The sequence below is a fragment of the Sus scrofa genome, chromosome 17, assembly GCF_054392235.1.
Source record: "Sus scrofa isolate SSC_HxYL_T2T_F1_AM1 chromosome 17, Sscrofa_HxYL_maternal_Yorkshire_Landrace_v2.0, whole genome shotgun sequence".
NCBI lineage: Eukaryota > Metazoa > Chordata > Mammalia > Artiodactyla > Suidae > Sus > Sus scrofa.
In genome coordinates this window covers 56,229,218-56,249,908 of record NC_139399.1, presented here as the reverse complement: position 1 = coordinate 56,249,908, position 20,691 = coordinate 56,229,218, and the positions used below count along the sequence as shown (strand labels likewise).

The 20,691-nt window shown below is 56.2% G+C and overlaps 1 long non-coding RNA gene across 7 annotated transcripts; it reads left to right on the top strand.

The window, feature by feature from the left end:
* The first annotated feature begins 260 nt into the window (after positions 1–260).
* Positions 261–18,671, top strand: LOC106506701 (uncharacterized). Of its 7 annotated transcripts, XR_014832474.1 has the most exons (6): positions 261–941; positions 9,252–9,286; positions 11,288–11,355; positions 11,865–12,413; positions 15,130–15,203; positions 15,619–18,671. It is a non-coding gene; the product is annotated as an uncharacterized LOC106506701 (long non-coding RNA). The 7 variants fall into 7 exon arrangements; XR_014832469.1 differs by lacking the exon at positions 11,288–11,355 and having other exon boundaries at positions 9,252–9,279; XR_014832473.1 differs by lacking the exon at positions 11,288–11,355 and having other exon boundaries at positions 15,629–18,671.
* Positions 18,672–20,691: the final 2,020 nt, after the last annotated feature.

Here is a 20,691-nt window from a genome sequence, read left to right as displayed (position 1 = left end):
TTAAACATGCCCCCGTGGTTAACTCAGTAATGCTTTTATTAATAGTTAATTACTCAAGGCGCGCTGGGGAAATGAGCCTCACTCCGGCCTCGTAAATTAAGGCAGTGATCTCGTGAAAAAAGCCAATGGGAGTTCATTACCCCCAACTCCCCACCCCAGCATCCCACCTCCCGGCTCACCATTTAGCGGCGCTAAACCATCTGGGAGGGAGGTGGGGCGCGGACGTGATTAGGGTACCGGGACTTTTTCAGGGTGGAGGTGGGAAGAGGCGGAGGAATATTGTGCGGTTTCCTCCGAGAGAAGGGGCCCCTGCGGGTTGTGGCCAAGTGGCAGCGGGGGCGGTACTTCCAGCCTCGTGGCGGCGCTCTTTCGGCCTGTGTGCCTCGTCACAGCTGGGGACTCAGCGCGGCCCCCGAGGGGCTCCTGGCGGGGCAGGGCCGCCTGTCCTGGGTGCGGGAGCGGGACTCCCAGGCAGAAAGGAGCGGGCGTCGGGCGCTCCCGCCCCAGAGCCTCGGGCCTCCCTCCCCCGCTCGGCCTTTCTCATTTCACCAGCGTCAAGCTTGCCCGGCTAGGTTTTTGTTGTGGCTGAAGCCAATTTCCCGTCCTGATTTTGCTGCTGAGCTGGATAAGGGGCTTGTTCTAACCTGGTTTGGCTTTTCTAAATTTAACTTTCTCCCATGTTTTGCTTCCCTGGAGACAGAAGCCCCTCTGTCTATTTTCCTGGGACGTGAAAGCCAGCACCTGCTTTGAACCTACTGTGTGCCAGGACCTGCCCCCCTGGTTTATGTTGAGTGTTCTTTCAGCTGTCACCTTGGACCAGTAACTGCACCACGCTGGATCTCCAGTCCTTCATCTGAAACCAGAGATGATCCCAGATGGTCCCTGTATCTGGGGTTCCTGCGATGATTAAATGAAGTTCTCAGAACACTGCTGAACACCTGGTAAGTTCTCCCCAAGCGCCTGCTGCTGTTAGCACCTCCTTCACAACTGCACAGCCGATTGAAAGACCAGCAAAGTGAGTTTTCACCGTGCCTGCAGCATGCGGGAAGTTCCCAGGCCAGGGATAGCACTTTCACCACAGCGGTGACAACACTGGATCCTTAACCTCTCGGCCACCAGGAAACTCCGAAAAGTGAGGTTTTAAATCTGTGCTTTGGCTAGTGCAAGGAAGCGTGACACAGAACGTGCCCAAAGCTCATCACTTCCCTTCCATGGAGGCAAAGCGGGGAGCCAGTTTTCTCCTTCAGAAGAGCACATAGGCCAAGCCCCCAGGAGCCAGGAAAGATTTGCCCTCTGTCCCCACTGTGTGTCACAGAGTCTCACCAAGGCAGTCTGGGCTGAGACACAGAAGCACAGACTCGCAGTTCCTGTCATGGCTCAACGGAAACGAATCTGACTAGGATCCATGAGAACACAGGTTCGATCCCTGGCCTTGCTCGGTGGGTTAAGGATCTGGTGTTGCCGTGAGCTGTGGTGTAGTTTGCAGACTTGGCTCGGATCTGGCGTTGCTGTGGCTGTGGTACAGCTCGGATTCAACCCCTAGTCTGGGAACCTCCATATGCTGTGGGCGTGGCCCTAAAAAAACCAGACTCTGAAGTTGGGGTGGCCTGGGTCCGCCCAGATCCTGCCTGTTCACTATCATGTGGGTGTCTGGAGCCTCTGTTTCCGGCTCTGGGGAAATAGGCTCCTGGAAACACCTACCTCCTTGCAGGGTCGTAAGGATTTGCGTTTCAAAGTGCCTGGCACCTGGGAGGACAGAAAAAACACCCCCCTGGAGGGTGGTGGGAGGCCCCCTGGAGCTGAAGGGCATCAGTCTCCCTTGCAAGGTGAGCTGCTCCTGTTCTTGGCTGAGACCTCCCAAAGGTGGGGATTTTCGGAGAACCTCTGGGGGCCAACACTGCCTCAGTGGATGCGATGACCCCTGGCCTGATGAGGGCTCTCCTGAGACAGGTGATGCAGCGGGTTGGGGACAGATGGCCTCTCGAAACCCATGCAGGGCCACCAGCTGCCTTGCAGACCAAGGTCGGTCAGCCTCTCTGCTGTGACCTCCGCCCACCCTCCCTCCCCCACAGACCGCCAGAGCCACACAGGGGCAAGGAGTCTGGGGCGGGAGATTGAGGAGTGCGGCCCCGGGTTCATCTATACCATGTAGCGTCAGATTTAAATGTCACTGCTGCAGGCGGCTGACCCGGGTGCCCACACAATGGGCCGCGAGGGGCGCCTTCGCCGCCTCTTCATCTTCCTGGCGGTAGCTGACCAAAGGGAGGGAGATTTGGTTTCTTAAAAACTAAACAGTTGTTGAGCACTCTGGCGTTGCCTGGGCAACAGCCGAGGGGGAGAGAGAAGCATCTTATTGTTTAAAGTTATTCTTGCTGGATTTCAAAGGCTTGCTCTGAAAAGACCCGCATTCTCCAAGCAGCCCGGCTGGTCCTCGCTTTCTCCGCTGTTCTGGCCGGCAGCCGGCCTGCAATCCCGGCTCCTGTCTTCCCTTAGCCCCCAGCCCCGCTTCCCAGTTCAGGGCTGTGGAAGGGGTCCTGGCTGTGCCGGACTTCAGGGCCCTGGAGACAAGCTGTCTTCTGTACTCAGTGCGTTCACCCCCAGGCCCAGGGGGCTGGTGTAGACATGCAGACAACAGGCTGGCAAGGTGGATCCGTGCTCCCTGACCAGGGCAGGCTTTTTCCAGCCACCCTGACCTGGGATGTGGACTCAAGGACTTAGGGGTCAGCTAAGTGCCTGAACTTGGCAGAGTGGGGGCAGGAGAGTCCCGGCTGTATTATCCAGAGGTGGTCATCTTAGTTCTCAGACCCAGCTGGGGTGAGACAAAGGTAGCCATGGTGCCAGGTCATTGCCATGGCTGAGTGCAGCTGCCACGATCATTGGAGACGGGACGTAAGTGGCCTCCCGTGGCCCTCTGCCCCTAGTGCAGAATTGTTTACTCGTCTCTTTTCCCACGACACTGTCAAACACCCTGACAGCACGGCCACCTCTGTTCATCTGTGTATTCTTGTAAGCTGCCTCAAATCCTTTCAGGAGTAAGGCAAATGCTGAAAACCCAGATGAGATGTACATATGTTTTTAATTAAAACATGTTTAGATAGTGAACACACACACATGATGCAAAATCCAAAGGTTCAAAAGGAATGAATACCCACGTCTCCTGCTGTTTCCCGCGAAGGGTCAGTCATGGGTTACAGCTTCTGATTCGTCCTTAACAGAGAGGGTCCGCTCACACAGAAGCAAATGGGCATCAAATACAGTATATTATTCATATCTCTAGCTCTTATGTCTCGCACAGGGCCCAGTATGTGGTAGATGTCTGATAAAAGTTTATTTGATAGATAGGCACACGGATGAATGGATGGATGGGTGGGTAGATGGATGGGTGGATGGATGGATGGATGGATGGGTGGGTGGATGGGTGGATGGATAGATGAGTGATTGGATGGATGGATGGGTGGGTGAATGGATGGGTGGATGGATGGATGAGTGGTGGGAGGGTGGATGGGTGCAGCTCTTGTACTGTTAGTTGCCTTTTCTCCCAGATGTCTGGGTTCCCCAACAAAGACTTTCTTGAGAGAATGATGGAGGCCCACCATCAGACACGTTGAGTCTGAGGGGCCCGTCTTCTTTAGACGAAGACATGTAACAGGTAGCTGGATTGTGGTTATATCAGATGGGAATCTTATTCTACTGCTAATAACAGAAATCCAACTGTAGTGGCTTTAGTCCATAAAGGCTTTGGTTTTTTTCATGAGGCAAAGTTCAGCCCTCAAGGATATCAGAGTTGAGGTCACTGTGACATCCTTGACCTTTCTCTCCTGGTCTCAAAGAAGCTGTTGTGGGAGGAGGCTCCAACCATCGAGTCCAAGTTACAGGGAAGAAGAAAGAGGAAGAAGAGAGGGAAAAGGATGAGTCTACCTCCTATAAGAAGCCTGTTCTGGAGATCCCACCAAACAACTTCTCATCATATCTCCATGGCAACCCCGAGGCGCAAAGGGGGCTGGGATGTGTGCTTTTTAGGATGGGCATGTTACTCCCCCAGATAATACTGGGGATCTGTTAGCAAGGAAGAGGGGGAGCCAGATAGGTGACCAGCAGCCTCCGCCACATGGGTAGAGACTTGGGAAAGTTCTGGGCCCGGAAACAGACGCAGCAGGAAGGTGTGTTCCCGGGGAAGAGCATAAACTAAAGCACAGGACATGAACGTTCTCGGCTCATTTGACCTATGTTCTCTTGGCTCCAGCCTCAAATAGCTCCAAATGGGACCACTTCTACCCTGGTCCAGGCAACATCATCTTTCACTTGTGTGAGAGCTGGCCTGGCACCCCCTCCGACTCTCTGCTCAGCCCTCCCATTGTCTGCCTGACACCCACAGTGACCCCCTCGCTGAGAAATCAGAGAGCATGGCTCTGCGCTTAACTCCCGGCAGCAGACGCCCATCTCACTGGGAATGGAGGCCCAGGTCCTCCCCGAGGCTTGAGCAGCCTTCCTTGACGCGGCCCCTGCCCTCGGCATCCTCTCCCACCATCAGCCCCTTTGCTGCAGCCGCACCAGCCTCCTCCTGGCTCCCTCCCACCTCAGAGCCCGTCCACCTGCAGCCTGGAATGAATTTCACGCTGAAGCTCCTTGTGGCAGCACCTCTGCCTCCTTCAGGTTACTGCTCAAATATCACTACTCTAGAGAGCCCCCCCAACCCCGGCCCTGTTCTAGCTGAGCCCCCACTCCAATCACTCTACTCCAGGACTTAACCCATTTGGGGCCATGGACCCCTGGCCTCTGGTGAAACCTATGTACAGATCCCTTCTCAGAATAATGTGTTTTTGTTTGTTTGTTTTTGTCTTTTTGCCTTTTCTAGGGCCACTCTTGCGGCATTTGGAAGTTCCCAGGCTAGGGGTCGAATCAGAGCTGTAGCCGCCAGCCTACGCCAGAGCCACATCAACGTGGGATCCGAGCTGAGTCTGCGACCTACACCACAGCTCACGGCAACACCGGATCCTTAACCCGCTGGGCGAGGCCAGGGATTGAACCTGCAACCTCATGGTTCCTAGTCAGATTCATTAACCACTGCGCCCCGACAGGAACTCCCAGAATAATGTTTTTAAATACGTGTTTAAATAGAAGAAGATACGTGGAATCACAAAGGAAGCCAATTATATTGCAATACAGTTTTCAAAACATTTACAAATGTGTGATTCAGCGCTATGTAGGTGCCTCTTTGGTAACGCATTCCCTAACAAGATCTCGCCGCACCTCTTTTCGCTCCCACAATTTTGAAGCGGTGATGAGTGTCGATGATACTGTGAAACGTCTGCAACCACTGTGAGGTGACAGGGAACATCTGCTTTCTGCTGGTGACCAAGGCACAGGCACTGCTACCTCTACCGCGTGTGTCGCCGGTACCTACAATTGCGGAGAAGGGCTGCATTTTAGAGAAATGAGTGCAGTGTAGCTGTTCCCCCTTGAACTTCACTGACCCCTGAATTCTGTCTGTAGAGTCTTTGGAGGAGTCTGGTGTGTTTGGGGGGTTTATTGTTTGTTTGTTTTTGCTTTTTAGGGCCACACCGGCAACCCACGGCATGTGGAGGTTCCTAGGCCAGGGGTCAAATCGGAGCTACAGCGGCCGGCCTACGCCACAGCCACAGCAACGCCAGACCTGAGCCATGTCTGCACCCTACACCACAGCTCATGGCAATGCCGGATCCATAACCCAATGAGCAAGGCCAGGGATTGAACCTATATCCTCATGGATGCTCGTCGGGTTTGTTACCACTGAGTCCCGATGGGAACTCCTGGAAATGCATATTTTGAAATACGTGAATAAACAAGGGATGAGGCTGGAGGCAGGTCTGGGGAGCCTTGAATGCCACACTCAGGAGCGTGCCTGTGACTGGCCGTGATGGACTCACCCTGGGAGGGGAGATGGGCCTGTCACTGTCCCCATGGCAGCCAGGCTGACAGTTGGGACAACTAGGGAGATGAGACACCGAGGCTGCCTTCTGGAGGCAGCTTTTTGAGGGAGACTTGGGCATAAACTGCTTAGCATCAGTATTGACTGTCAGCAGCCACTTCACTCTTGCCTTCCTGCCTCCTCCTGGTCCCCCAGGTTGTTAAACACGAACCCTGGACAAACCATCTCTCCTCACTGTTACCTGGGGACAAAGATGCGCTAGGCAAGGGGAGCGGGGGCACCGGGCCCATGGGGCTGCAGAGGCAGGCACGGGGATGGGTGGGTGAGAAGAGGCCCGGAGGCTCACGACTCGCCTTGGGGACACCTTCATGACAGCTGCTGCCACAGGGCCTGTGTGACCCCGAAGTTAAGGAGTTGAAGGGCCACTGCACACACCCCCAGACCGCGGCTGGCTATTCAGATTTCTCAGGGACCTGAGAATTCGGGGAAAGAACACACTTTCTAGAATCAGCCCACCTCGGGCCACTCGTTCCTCAACTGCACGCAGCTGAACAGGTCACGTAAATGCCCCATGCCGCCGTCACCACATCTCGAAAATGGGGGAGTGAGGAGTCCGTGGGGGAAGTGATGATAAGACAGCCAGTTCAATGCCAGGTGTGGGGTAGACCCTCAGCGAGGTTGTCCTTGTCACTGTGAGCGTGTAGCAAGTGACAGGACAATGGGACCCTGGTCCCTCTGCTGCTAGCATTCCTTAACCCACTTTATCTCCCTGCCCATAAAGAGAGGGGAGAATCAGGTTGTACCACAGGAAACAAGCTGGGAGCAGAGAGAAAAAGCAAGTTCTGGAGTCAGGTGGTTCTGGGCTCAAATCCAGCTGTGTGACCTTGGGTAAGCCGCATTGCCTCTTTCAACCTCGGTTTTCTCATTCAGAAAACAAGGAGAGGGAGTTCCCGTCGTGGCGCAGTGGTTAACGAATCCGACTAGGAACCATGAGGTTGCGGGATCAGGTCTGATCCCTGGCCTTGCTCAGTCGGTTAAGGATCCGGCGTTGCCCTGAGCTGTGGTGTAGGTCGCAGATGTGGCTCGGATCCCGTGTTGCTGTGGCTCTGGCGTAGACCTGCGGCTACAGCTCTGATTCCACCCCTAGCCTGGGACCCTCCATATGCTGCGGGAGCAGCTCAAGAAATGGCAAAAAGACCGAAAAGGAAAAAAAGAAAAGAAAACAAGGAGAGCACCATCTTATCGCAGAGCAGTGAGGATTCCTGGACGAGGACGATGCATGGAGGGAAGCGAGCCCCTAAATCCGTGATCACGGCCCCAGCCCTGTGCGGGGGGGCGAGAAGGAAACAGACAAGAGCAGTCCTTCACTGCGGTTGTCAAGAGGTCCACACTTGCGAAAGCGCTCTTTCACATGCACCCGTTTCATTTGAGCTGCCCTTCCGCACTTCTGGATGAACAGGACAAGAGTGTTTGATCCCCGCTTGACAAACAGGGACATGAGCTCGGATGGGGAAGGACTCATCGCAGCCGTCTGCTCCAAGGTCGCACAGCCAGTGAGACCTAGGGATGGATGCAAAGCCAGGTATCTTTTCAGCTCAGCCGCTTAGGTCGTCCTCTACTCAACAGACAGCCGCTGAGCTAAGCCCCAGGGACACGGCAGTCAACAAGCAGCCTCAACCTCTGCCCTCCAGGAGCTTGGAGCCTAGTGGCCTCGGGACACAGCCACCCATGGAAAGGAAGAAAGACCCAGACCTGCTCGTGGATGACACATGGGGAAGGGCCCTGAGTCCAGAGTCATGGCTCCGTGTGCAGCGAGCGGGCTGGGAACGGAAGACTTCTCTGTCCTTGGAGGTGAAATCCACTAAATAAGCCCAGAGGTTCACCTAGGATCGCAGCATGGACAAGGCTCCTAAAATGAAGGGTTCATGGCCAGATACGTTCGGGGAAAGCGACACCTCTTTCAGCCTCTGAGAGTCATGCTGCTTTGGAAGATACTGCAGGCTCTCCGGAAAGGCCTGTGGAAATGGAACCTGTTTAACTTCCTTCCCGAGTGTGCTTAATTGAGTGAAGCTTTTTGTTTTGTCTGTTTTTCAAGCCACTTCTACTAATTTGGGAATATGCTGGGCCAGTGGAAAGAGCGCGGTGTATAGAGCCAGTGATGGGTTTGAAGCCCAGCCTTAGATGTGATTAGTGCTTGATAAACTGTGGAATCATTATAACCCAGAAGAGGGAAAGTGACTTGCCCAAGGTCACTCAGTGTGAGACCTAGAATCCATGTCTCCACGCAGTTGATAACGTGAGAGGCGTCTCTAGGGCATATGCCACTTTGCTTCCCCTCTGATAGGGGTGGCCTTGACAACCTGTTGGGTGGGTGGTTTGGGTCTACTAGTCCGTGCAGTGCCATTTGTACAGATTACAAAAAGGCACCTTCTTCTCCTGGGTTAAGCAAATGTCATGTTAGGGCACACAGGTTGATAAAGCATTGCATGGGCTGAATTTTAACCTCCACTTGCTTCCCTGGCCAAGTATCATTGTGCAGTTTACAACCTGGACAACCGTACGTGGCAACCCTCATCAGCTCCTTTCTTTTCCTCCTCACTTCTTCCACCCTTGTCCCCTTCACGGGAATAGCACCCTCAGTTTAGGGTGCCCAGTTGAGGCTGGCATGGGAACAACGCAGTTGTTGGACTGCACTTCCTAAGCCCCAAAGCGGCACCGGCCAAAGGTGCTGACTCAGCAAACTTTAATTTATCTCACAGGCCAGGGGTGCGCGTGAAGCAATTAGTGAAATAATGGTTATGTCGCACTAAAAATTATTTATAGAGTCGCCGTGCACACAGCTGTGATTAAATTAGACGACCAGGGGGGCTCTAACTGCCAACAGAGCCGGCATCCAAGGCCTGGGCTTCAGCTGCCTGGGGATGGGGTGGGGTCGCTTCTCCTGTCCACTCAGCCCCTCCCCGACAGGTGAGTCAGCTCCGACCCAGGTGGGGATGAGGAGGGTCTGCATAGGCAGGGATGTGGGGAGGGACCTCCGCTCCAGGGGCCCTGAGCTACCAGACCCTTTGAACTTTGTTCAGAGGCTTTCCCCCAGTTGAGGCTTAGCAGCCCCTAAAACTCTTTCAGAGAGAGTCTTCTGCGGACCTTCCTATGGGTGAAAGGGAGGTAGTCTGGGTGAACTAGGAAAGATGGGCCTGGAGGCCTATGGGCTTGACATTGACCCCCAAGGGAGGCCCCTGATATCCCAGAGTCAAGCCGGAAACCACAGATCAGCCCAGCCCTCTCCTTTCACAGGTGGTGAAGTTCAGGGCCAGAGATTTCATCTCTTGTGTTTCCCTGGCAGGTGTTGGAGATGCTCGTTCCAGCCCTGGGTCCTGGGTGAGTTTTACCCCAGTCCGGAGCTCTGGGTGCCCCCTGAGAGTTAGTGTTGGGTGGGGTCGTCTATAGGAGGGAAGAGATATTTTGCACACCTATTGCATAGTGGACACTGTCTGTATTTATCACTTACACATGCTGATCTTTATACTCTGGTTTAGCTTCTTGCAACATTCCTGTAAGCTAAATAATCTTGCCCCTCTTTACATGATGGAGAACTGAGGTTCAGAGAGGTAAAGATATTTGCCCACAGCCACACAGCAAGGGAGGGCACAGCCATTAATTATGCAAAGGTCCATCAGACTCTGGAGATGAATTGTGGTGCTTTGAGTATTGGGGGAGTGGGTACCACTTGGGTGCTGGATGTGATGCTGAAAAATGATAACAGGGCTTTCTTTACTCTGGACCTGGGACTCTTGTTTCATCAGCCGCCCCTCAGGGGCATCTGGGGAAATGGAGTCACAGAGTATTCCATAAGGGCCCTCCGACACCCAGACTGTGAGCATCAGGGTTTCTGTTTATCAGCAGCTTTCCCTCACCGAGATGCAGTCGGTACTCCATGTAGGAATCACAGATCTTTGCCCAAAGGCTGGAGCTACCTGTGCGATTCCAGGATTCTCCCAGGGGGCCGAGGGTGCTGGTAGCCTGAGGAGTGGCAGCCAGGGTGGGGAGTGTGGGACTCCCAGCCCGGTACCAACCCAGGCCCTGCATTCCTGGCACTTCCATCCCTCGCTGTCTGAGCTAAAGCTGGGCCCAACCCATTTCATGAGAGTTCTAGCCTCGGTCATCTTTCAGCAGCCGGGGTTCCTTCTGGGCCTCCCTTGTCCTCCCTCCAAATAAGCCCCTGGAGGTGAAAAGCAGTGGGTGATGAGCAGGGCCCTGGGTCTCAAGCCTCCCCAGCCCCCTGTCATCTCCCTCCCCCCACCTCCTTTCCAGCGCTTCTCCTCCCCCACCAGCTCCTTCTCTCCAATTACAATTCCTGAGCAGGCTGGACCAGTTCCCTCTCCAGCCATCTCCTGCCCAGTGGCCCGCACTCACCAATCTCCACCAACCCACCTGGATCCCAAAGGAGGAGGGCTGGATGTGGGGAGGACAGAATTGAGAAGCTGGACGACCCTGGTGCCACCATCTCCAGGCAGGTCCTCCCCAGGGAGGAACCTCTGACTGCGCAGGAGGCGCTGTCGCCCTCACTGCGCCCCCCGCCCCCGGCCGCCGCCACTGCCCAGTGTGGCTCCTCATCCAAGTCGGGGCTGGCCTCTGGATTCTCCTGGGTGCACTCGGGTCTGGTCCCCGCTCCCAGGGCTGTCCTGAGTCCTGCCGCTGCCTCTGGCCACTTAGCATGCAGCCCTGGTTGTTCGGGCTGCAGCAACCAAATGAGATTAGCTTGCCGGCTAAAGCAAGTCCCCACTCGACACCACCCACCGCCCTGCGCAGCCCCCTGCCTGATCCGGTGAGCCTGCCACAGCAGCCTGGTGGGCCCAGCCTGGCCTGTGCCATCTAGCCCTGCCCCCACCCCATTGCACCTGCACCTGGACCGGGGTCAGCCTAGGAGGCAGGTAGGAGAAGACGAAGGATTCCATCCCACTTTCTGGCCCTGCTTCGTCTCTCCCAAGAGCCCTCTGGAGCCAGCAGGGGCAGGGGGGCAGGCAGAGGGAGACAAACAGGATTAAGGAATCTTCCTTGCTTTGTATCCCTTGCCAATTCTCCAGCAAACCTCCTGGGGGGCGGTGGGGCAAGCGAATAGGAAATATACCGTGCTGCTTCGCTTCCTATTAAATCCCTGAGGTGGGGGGCTGGGAGTGGGGGGCAAGCCAGAAGAAGGGTCCAGCCAGCTGCATTCCCTCTATGTCTGCCCCCCCGCCAGGGGGGGGCGCTGGGAATCAAGCACAAAGGTCTGGCCCAGCCCTGAGCCTCCCTGATGCCCTTCTGGCCAGGGAGGGAAGAAGGACCAGCCTCAGCGGCTCAGCCCTCATCCAGCTGAAATCCATGCCCTCTGGCCCCCAGGAAGCTCCCAGGGGTCTGTTAAAGAAACTGAGGGAAACCTGAGTGCCCAGCCAGGCCCCCTGGGAGAGGTGAGAGATGCCTTTGATGTCAGGACTTGGGAGAGGGGGTCGGGCATCAATAAAGGGACGGCCCCCTGCCCGGCTCTTGCTGACAGTGGCGGCTGCCTCCTCACCCACGCCCCAGGCTCCCCTGTGTCTCCTGAACCATCTTCCTCCCCATTCCCATCTCTCCATCCCTGGGGCCCCCTGCCCAGCCAGCAGTAATGCAAGCTGCCCTGGGGCTTCGTGCCTGGCTGGGTGCCCATTGGGCTGCTCCCCTTAAGATCTGAGATTGGCACCTGCTGGCTGAGGATGACAAGTCCCTGCCACCTTCCCCATCTACCTGGCTGCTGCAGGTGAGTTGGAAGGGAGCCCAGGGTGAGGCAAAGGCTCCTCGTCTCCAGTGCACACCTCTCCCCGCCACTCCCTGCCCATCCCCGCTTCTTCCCCAACACCCCCCCCCACCCCGCCAGCAGCTCCAGCAGCCAGCACACTTCCACTTGGCCCTTCCCTCTACCCATCTCTCTGTGTTTCTTTAGGCATCAGACGGCTCCGAGCCTCACTCTCCCCAGCTGCAGAACGGGGTGATTTCGGCTTCTCCCACGGGGCTGCTGTGGGGCTCCAGTTAGACCACCACCACCGTGCCCGGCCATGTGACTCATAGCGCCGTCTGAAGGATTCTTCATCCTGGGCGACTCGGAATCACCATGCCTCCTGGGTTTGCTCTTCTTGCTACAAAAGGCTCCCCAGGCCTTCGCCCCAGCTCTGGAGACGCTCCTCAGCCTGGTTCATTTGGAGCGAGCCCGGCCCCTCTGTGTTGGGAAACAGGGGTCCCTTCCAGCCTCCGGCCCTGGGCAGAGGGAGGAGGAGGCCTCGGGATGCAGAGGCAGGAGGGCGTGGATTAGAAACCCATCACAGAAATGACTTTCTTATCACGCTACGACCTGAATTGACAGAACCAACTCTCGAAATTGAATTGTCTCCCCCCTCGGCTGCCTCAGCTCCTAGTTCCTTCCCCACTGCCACCTCCACCTCTGAAAGCCCTGCTGGGAGAGACCAAGAGACAGAGATGCAGGAGAGAAGCAAAGGTAGGAAAATGGGGCGGCTAGGGACCCCAGGCCCCTGGGGGGGCCAAGCGGCAGGGATGGGAGGAGATAGGGGGTGACATGGGACCTCAGCACAGTGGGGGATGCCCGCCACCCTGCTCCTTTCCCACCTGCCCCTGCACGCCACCACCGCTGGCAGGCTGGGGGCCTCTCCTTCCTGCTGGCCCCTCTCCAGCCCCCACCTTGGCGCCTCCATCAAGCCCAGAGCAGACCCTGGTGGCGGGGGCAGAACCCTGGGCTGGAGCCCACGGGTGCTTGGAAGCAGCTCCAGTGAGTTCCTGGCAGAGTCCAGCTGCAGGTGGTAGGGAAACGGCCGAGGGTGGCCGGGGGCAGCCAGCTGTGTAATCGGTCTTGACTCTCCCACATCCAGCCCGAGGCAGGAGGTGAGCAGGGCGGGGCAGAGGTGAGTGGAGGGAGCATCCGGCCCCAGCTGCCACCAGCTCCCCAAGCAGGCCGACCTAGAGTACCCTATGGGGGCTCGGAGCCCCGGAAACGCAGGACAGGCTACGGGTGTTCTGGGCAGGGGGCTGGGACCCAGTATGTAACCCTCTATAGCCCCCGTGGTACAGCCCAGCCCAGCCCCCAGGCCTGATGGCAGGCCAGAAGCTAAATGCTGCCGCCTCCCAGGCTGAGCTGGTCCTGGCTCCCCTTCCCAAGCCAGCCTCTCCATCTAGAGCCTGCAAGTCTAGGATTCGCTCATTAACTGGCCCCTGGCCTGCAGCCAGGCAGGGGTCCCCCCCACACACCCCTTTCTCCTCAGCCTCTGCTCACCCATCTCCCCACCATGTATCTGCCCATCACTGGTCAGGTGCAGATGGCCTGAGGGTGGACAGTCACTGGAGCCCGGGAACACAGCAAGGGAAGGACCCCAGCCTGCAATCATGTGGTCCCAGACCTTTCCCCACTCAGCCCATCCTCCTCCCCAAACACACACATGCACGTGCACACACACGCACACACACAGAGCTTTGGTATCATTCAGAATGTGTTGTTGACTCTCAAGTTCATTCCTGTCAATTTCAGACGCCTCTTAAATCCAAGCCCTGTTTTACAGGTGGGGAAACCGGGGCCCAGGGAGGGAGTGGGCTTATCTGAAGGTGCACAAGGAAATCCCTCTAAGCCCAGCCCATCTTTCCCTCCCAGGGTCTTCCCCTGAGAGCCCCCACTGGCCTCGAGACTCTCTCCTCAGGCTTTCCAGTTCCTCCTGGGTTCCCTGCTCACCTGTGCCTCCCGGGCCTGGCCAATTGCAGGGCTCCAAAGTTAATAAATCAAGGTGACTTTGGGGACAAGAATCGGCCTCTTTCTCCCTTGTCCCTCCCATTTACATAATCCTGGCTGGCAATATGATAATGATGTTTGTTAAAGACAGAGCACAATAAATTAATACCGTTAAGTTGTTGCTGCAAAATGCAAAGTAGGTAATTTACTGCCAGCGAGGAACGGAGCCTTTAAACTGTAATGGATTAACTTTCCCAGCAGCAAATGTGTCCCCCGAGGGAGGGAGTTGGGGAGGCAGGGGCGGGGCCCAGTGGGCGGTAGGGGGGCCGTTTGCAGCCCAGGATCTAGGCCTTGTGTGTCCAGGCCCATCCTAGGTCTCCATTGGATGTTGCCGCCTTCCCCATTGTACAGAAGGGGAAACTGAGGCCCGCAGGGGGTAGGAAGCTGTAGAAGACTGCGGGAGAGAGTGGGGGTGACCAGGGACTTCCTGTGTCAGCCCACACCTCTCTAGAGAGGGGGACCACAGATGCCCCATTTGGGGGCCCTGAGAGCGGTCCCCCCAGGTCTGGTCCCAGCCCCACAAGTGGCCAAGACCCCAGCCCAGGGGAGGCCTCAGCCCCAGAGCCAGTTGTGGCCCAGACCCCAGCTCCTCCCTCCCTGGGTCTACACCATGGAAAAGAGGGAAGCATCTGGGTTGGGTCAGGTTAGGGGTGGAGGAGGTGGGAGAAAGGGAAGGTGCACCAGGAACTGAGGGTCAGCTCCTGGCCTGTCGCCTCCCAGCCACCACCCTGCCCCAGACACTGCCCTTAGGCCCTGGGAAGGGAGGGGCCTGGGGGAGACCGAGAGGGACCGTGGGGGAGGGGAGGGAGTGGGATAAGGCAGCGGGAAGGTGGGTGGTCCTCGGGAAGATGGGTGGTGGGAGAGGCTGGTATGAACCGGCCTCGCCAGCACCCCTCAGGGGCAGCCCCTCCACGAAGGCTCAGGCAGCTCCTTCAGCCCCTAGAGAATTGCCGCAGCCCCAGCTCAGGGCGGGCCGACGGGCAGGTCTCAGGGACCCCAGCAGAATTCTAATTTCCCATTTATCTCTGCAGCTTCTCCAGCTATATTAAAGGGGCGACACTCAGCAGGCAGCTCCCAGGCTAATTGGATTTGGGCCTCCTCTCACTCCTGGGCAAGGGAGGGGGTGGGGTGGGGCCTGAGGCGTCCCCGACAGGGTTGGGGGGCGATGCTGGGGGCCTGGGCTGGGACTGGGCTCGGTGTGGGTGGCTGTGACCCCGGAGCCCAGACCCCTGGTTACATCCTGACTGCCGTGTGGCCTTGAGCAAGCCTCTGCCCCTCTCTGGACCCCACATCCCTCACCTGTGTTGACGACGATGACAACAACCACCGTCACCTACACAGCACTTCCTGGGTCCTGTTCTGTGTGACCCTGCGCCTCTAACCTCCAGTGCACTAAGTATCATTACCGTCCATTGTACAGATGACTCAACTGAGGCACAGAGGCGTTCAGGAACCTACTCAGCATCTGGACAGTACCCACGATGAACATTCCAGGTTTGTCACATGCGGGGAGTCCCAATGGTAAAAGCCCGTCTACACCCAAATCAACCTGGGGTGGGGGTGGGAGGTGGAACCTGTGCCCATTTTGCAGGTGGGGAAACGGAGGCCTAGCCCACAGATGCCTTTAGCTTTAGGATTAGAATTAAGGCACTCCCAGGATTCGGGGCTGGCGTTTTCAGATGGTGTCCTGGGTGCCAGTGTCTAAGTCTGAGATGGGGCAGTAGGCCATGCACCCAACACTCGCCTTCCTCTGTCCTCCCTGCACGCCCCCCTTCCCTGGACTTGGTTCTCAATCCCAGTACCCTCTAGGCCTGCGGAGGCCCTTTGTCCCACATGAAGGTTGAGCTGGAGAGAGGGACTCACCTGAGAGCAGGTGCATTCCCAGATAACCCCCAGATGCAAATCGCAGGCCTCTGCAGGTCCAGAGTGGAAGGTGCAGAAGTGAGAGGGCCGAGCTCCACCGGTTCGTGATCCGTAGTGACCCTGGAACGAGGTTCTTTACCTGAGTCACCTCATCTCGTCTTCTGGACAGCCCATAAGCCAGCGCAGCTCCCGTGCCCACTTTGCAGACCGAGAAACCCAGGCTCTTGTGCAGCCCTTCATGCAGTCTTAATGAGGACCTGGTTGAGCTGGGATTCAAACCCAAGTTAGTCTGGAGCTCCCGCTGTGGCGTAGCGGGTTAAGAATCTGATGGCAGTGGCTCGGGTCACGGTGGGGGCGCGGGTTCATTTCCCGACCCCTTAACAGTGAGTTAAAGGATCCAGCATCGCTGCAGCTGCGGCTTGGATTCAGTCGCTGGCCCAAGAACCTCCATGTGCCAAGGATGCGGCCATAAAAAACCAAAACAGAACAAACCCCCCAAGTCTGTCTGAATCCAGAATCCGAGCTCTTAACAGCGCGCTCCTCCTTGCAGGGGCAGAAGTCAGGAAGTCCCTGCCACAGAGGCCCTGGAAGCAGGGCCTAGAGTGCGACGCCAGTGGACAAAGCCTGGGCTGGGGACCAGGTGACCTGGGTACATCTCTCCTGGGCCCCACACTCACGAATACTTCCCTGAGTTCACGGGCAAAATGGAGATGATAATAATAGGGCCTCCTCTATGGGGCGATTATCTTACAGGAACGAGTTTTCAGAAGCACGTATCACAGTGCCTGACACATAGTAGGTGCCCCGTCAAAGCTCGCCATCATTTCTGTGGATGAGTTCACAGCAGCCTCTTAAGAGCGTGGGAGCAGCGTGCGTGAGGCGCTTTGCCGTGTGCCCCAGTCTCGGAGACTCCCCGAACTGAAAGCGTCGAGGGCAAGGCCCTCATGTTTCAGGTGGGGAACCTGGGGCCCAGGCTTGCAGCAAGCGAGTGGCAGGGCCAGGCCTCGGCCTTGGGGGCTCCCTGCAGCCTCCCTGCTCCAGCCAGGGTGGCAGTTCTCTTCCCATCTCCTTTTGCCCTGTGTGTCCCCATCCGTCCATCCAGGCGTCCCGGCCGTAGGAGGCCAGCTGGACGGCTGACCCGGCAGCCCTTTCTGAGTCCAGCCGCTGACAGGAACTTGCCTGGATAAATGCAAAGAGACCCCCCTCTGGAGGCTGCTCTTGCGGTGTCCCCATCCAAATGTTAATTTTGCCAAGGCCTTGATAAATCTTCCTGTCGTCCCACCTGCCTGAGACAAAGATTTCATCTTATTGAGAGGTGACATTCCTGCCCTTTGGGACGAGCTATCAATTTAAGGCAGCGCCCAGCGTGGCGCGTGATGAAGAACCAGGTCCCAGTGAACCCCCTTCTGCGCCCCCACCCCCATCCTTCCCTTAAGCCCCGCGGGGCCAGCCCCCTTGAGATATTTTTACCTTCCCTTCTAGAAGAAGTGCAGGGACCCCACCCCTCTTGCCTGGCTCTCACCGTTTCCCTGCACACTTGCTGACGTCCACCTGTCAGCACCTGAACCTCTTTGCCTGAGGCTTGCTCAGGCCTTTAGAGCCACTTGGCTGCCTGGACGGTGGATCAGAATAACATCCCCAGGGTAGCTCTTAACTACTGGCTCTTAGGCGCTGGAGTAGAAGCACCTTTGTGGGGGTGGATACTCTGCAGCATGAGTTCCACGCTGGCTCCCAGAATTCCCCCACGGAGTTAAGCTCCAGTGGCCCACAGTGGTCATGGGCTTGATCCTCAGCCCTCATTGGCTGTCTCCCTACCCCCCCTCAACTCCCCACCTCCTGCTTCCCAATCAACACCTTGCCTTAGTTCCTTTTCTTCAGGTCTCTTTCTGCAGGGCTGGGCCAGGGATTGAACCTGGGTCCCAGCACTCCAGAAATGCTGCCAATCCTTTTGCACTACAGCGGGGACTCCTTACCAAACATTTTTTAGCAGCGCAAGTTGTAATGCCCTGGAGTCAGCCATGGAACACAGCGGAGGTCTGACATTTCTTGAATGCCTACTGTGTGACAGGGACTGTGTGTTTCTTGCCTCTGGATCAGTTTTCATTCAAACTGGATGCCCTCTCGAAAGTTTTGTCCCAATCTTGCAGTTGAGGAAATAGATGCTCAGAGAGATGAAGTAACTTACCCAAGGTCACACAGCCAACAAACAAGAGTCAATATCCAAACTCAGGCAGCCCACCCTCTTACCCCATTCCACTCTGCCTCCTCTAGATTGAGGTGCGAAATGGAGCCAGGATCCACTTCCAGGTGTGATCAACTGTCCTGTTTGGAGAATTTCTCCCAAGGGCTTCCTGTGGGGCAGGCAGCCCCTGCAGGGTGTTAAGGACCCCACAATAAGAAGATGCAGCTTCTGCTCTGAAAGGGACAGGGGGAGACAGAGATGCATGAAAGACAGTATGGCTGGGACCCTTCCCAGAATGCACTGCAGCATCTTCCCAGGGAGGTCCCCTTCTTGCCGCATCTTGGAGTATTCGTGGTGGGAGGCAGCCGAGAGACCGTCTGTTTCAATATTTTCATTTTATGGTTGGGGCAACTGAAGCCCAAAGGAGACAGGGACTCACCCAAGGTTGCAGTCCAGGGCCAGGGCTCTTGTCTTTGAATTCTTCTGAGCATCACCCACCCTACCTCTGCCCCCTCCCCCACCCAACATGTGTCTTGGTCTTGCCTTGCATTTCCCCAACAGAGGATCCATCATAAGCACTTCTCAAAACTCAGAAGCCTCAATGTTGAAAACAAAACAAAACAAACAGGTTTTACATAAACTGTTTACATTTCTATACAACCTAAGGAAGAAGAAATGCACAGATTTAGGAGAAAATATGTGCATATAGCAGGTAAAGGGTTAATAGCCATACTCTACGAAGAACTTTTACCAATCAATAAGGGATAGACAGACCATCAGGAAAGATAATGGACAAAAGATATGAGCAGGGGACACTAGTCTAAGGAGTTAATGCCAGAGCTTTGGACTTCTGAGGATCCCAAGAGTGGTGAAACTGTTATAACTTGTTAAATAAATGCTTATTCATTATTAAAAGATCCATTTGTAGTGTGGGTCGCACATTACTGCTTGTTAAGCCCGTTAATGGGCTGGGAGTCCTCCCAGATGCCTTATTTACAGCTACACTCGCAGAAGAAGGTGGCCACATGCCAGAGTCATGGCCCCCATGGCAGGACCTGCCCCCAGCCCCCAGCCCTGTCCCCTTGGTCCCTCAGCCCCAAGCCAAGTGGCCTTAGAGTCCATTTGCCTCTGCAGCCTGGATGTGGCAGACCAAGGAGGCGCATGGCTGGGGAGGCAGGATGCCCGGTCCTGCCCCTGACTGTGTGATCTCAGCCCGCACTTTTGGACATCAATTTTCCTGTCTGTAAAATGGGTGGGTGGGCACCAGTGCTATCAGTGTGGGTCACTCCCACACTGATGAGCTAATATTCGCGATGAGGAGTGAGTGGCCCGGGGAGACTGGGCACCTACCATCCTCCCTGCCCCCACTTCTAGGCGCTGCTGACCTAATCAACTGAAACTCCATGAAGGAGTTGTTTCGAGTGACTTAAGTCAGAGATCCCACTTTACCGATTGAAAAGTCAGGGGCCCAGAGAGGAGCGGGGTCAGTGTAAAGTCCTCCAGCCCAGTCAAGAGTAGAGCCCTGGTCCCTGGATTCCTCCTTTTTCTCCCGGAAAGGGCAGTAAAGGCCAGAGATGGCTGCAGAGCCCGAGTTCTGTAGCTGCCGCAAGTCCTCTGCCTGCCTGCCATCCTCTCGCACTCTGCTCCTCCTCCTGGATTCCATGGAGATCCCTCCCCCAAGGCCCTCAGCGTCTTGCAGCAGGGGAGTCTTGTCCGGAGGCAGGCTGGCAGTGTCCTCCCAGCTGGCCAGACTCCCTTTGTCACCGCTCTGGAGACACCCCAGCCCTGAGTGACCCTGTGCTCGACACGGCCTGTGGCTGCCAGCGCGTGGCCCTTTGGGCTGAGCACGGCCTGCTTCGGGAAGTCCCCAGAAGGAACACCTGCCCCACTTGGTCCCTTTCATCGAGGCTTGGTCCTCCTTATCTTCGTGACTCCGTGTCCATCACTCTCCAACGGAGCCAGCGCGCCCGGTGCTGGCAGTGAGGAGAGCAGGGTTTGGGGCCAGATGCTGCCACTTCCTGTGTGACTCCAGGCAAGCCATGTAACCTCTCTGAGTTTTTTCAGTAAACGGAGCTGTTGTGAGAAGACATTTAGATAATAAATGAAAGGTATTAGCCCTGTACCTAGAACGTAGGGGAGGTCAGTGAAGAGTAGCTGCTATTGTTACCTGAAAAATGGGATTAATAACATCCACCTGCAGGTTTTGAGGGGCGGTAATGACATGATGTATCGAAACCATGTGGCAAAATATCAGGGGTTCAATTTAGGACCAGGCTCGGGCGAGACCAAAACTGCAGGGCATTCAGCTCCTTCGTGGACCAGGAGGTCCATCCACGTGGCCCCACATGCTCGCCAGGGACATGACCGCCTCATCCGCTCCCACCTGGGGCTGACCCCAGCCCCCTCCGGCCCTGGGGCAGGATCCAAGCTGGGGCGCCAGCGTCAAGGGTGGAGGGGAACCTGCAACCGCGGAAAACACACATGATCAATACTAAGCCAATCTCCTCCAAGATGATCCTGGCCTCCGATATCTAGTCGTAAAGACAATCACTCAGCACGCTAGGGAGATGTGAAAAATGCCACGGATTACAGTTTGGGATGTTCCGAGTGAGAGTAAGTGAGTTCGGGATTGTTTCCTGCAGTAAATAATTCATCCACTTTAAATTTCGTTTTCTCTTGCCAACGCCGTCCCTGCTCCCTCCGTCTCGCTGCCTCTCCCGCCAGCTCCCTCTCATGCCCATCTCTCTAAGGCTCCCACCCCACCTCTGTCCAGGGCACCCCCACCGCCAGCAAGGAGCTCGGAATACAAATGTCTTGAGGCTGTTAATGACACTAATCATCTTTCGCTGCTAATTAATAACACTGCCAAGAAAACTTCTTTGTTACCGAGGCTGAGGACCACCCAGGCAGGAGAGCCTGGCTGGGGCAGCCGTGGGG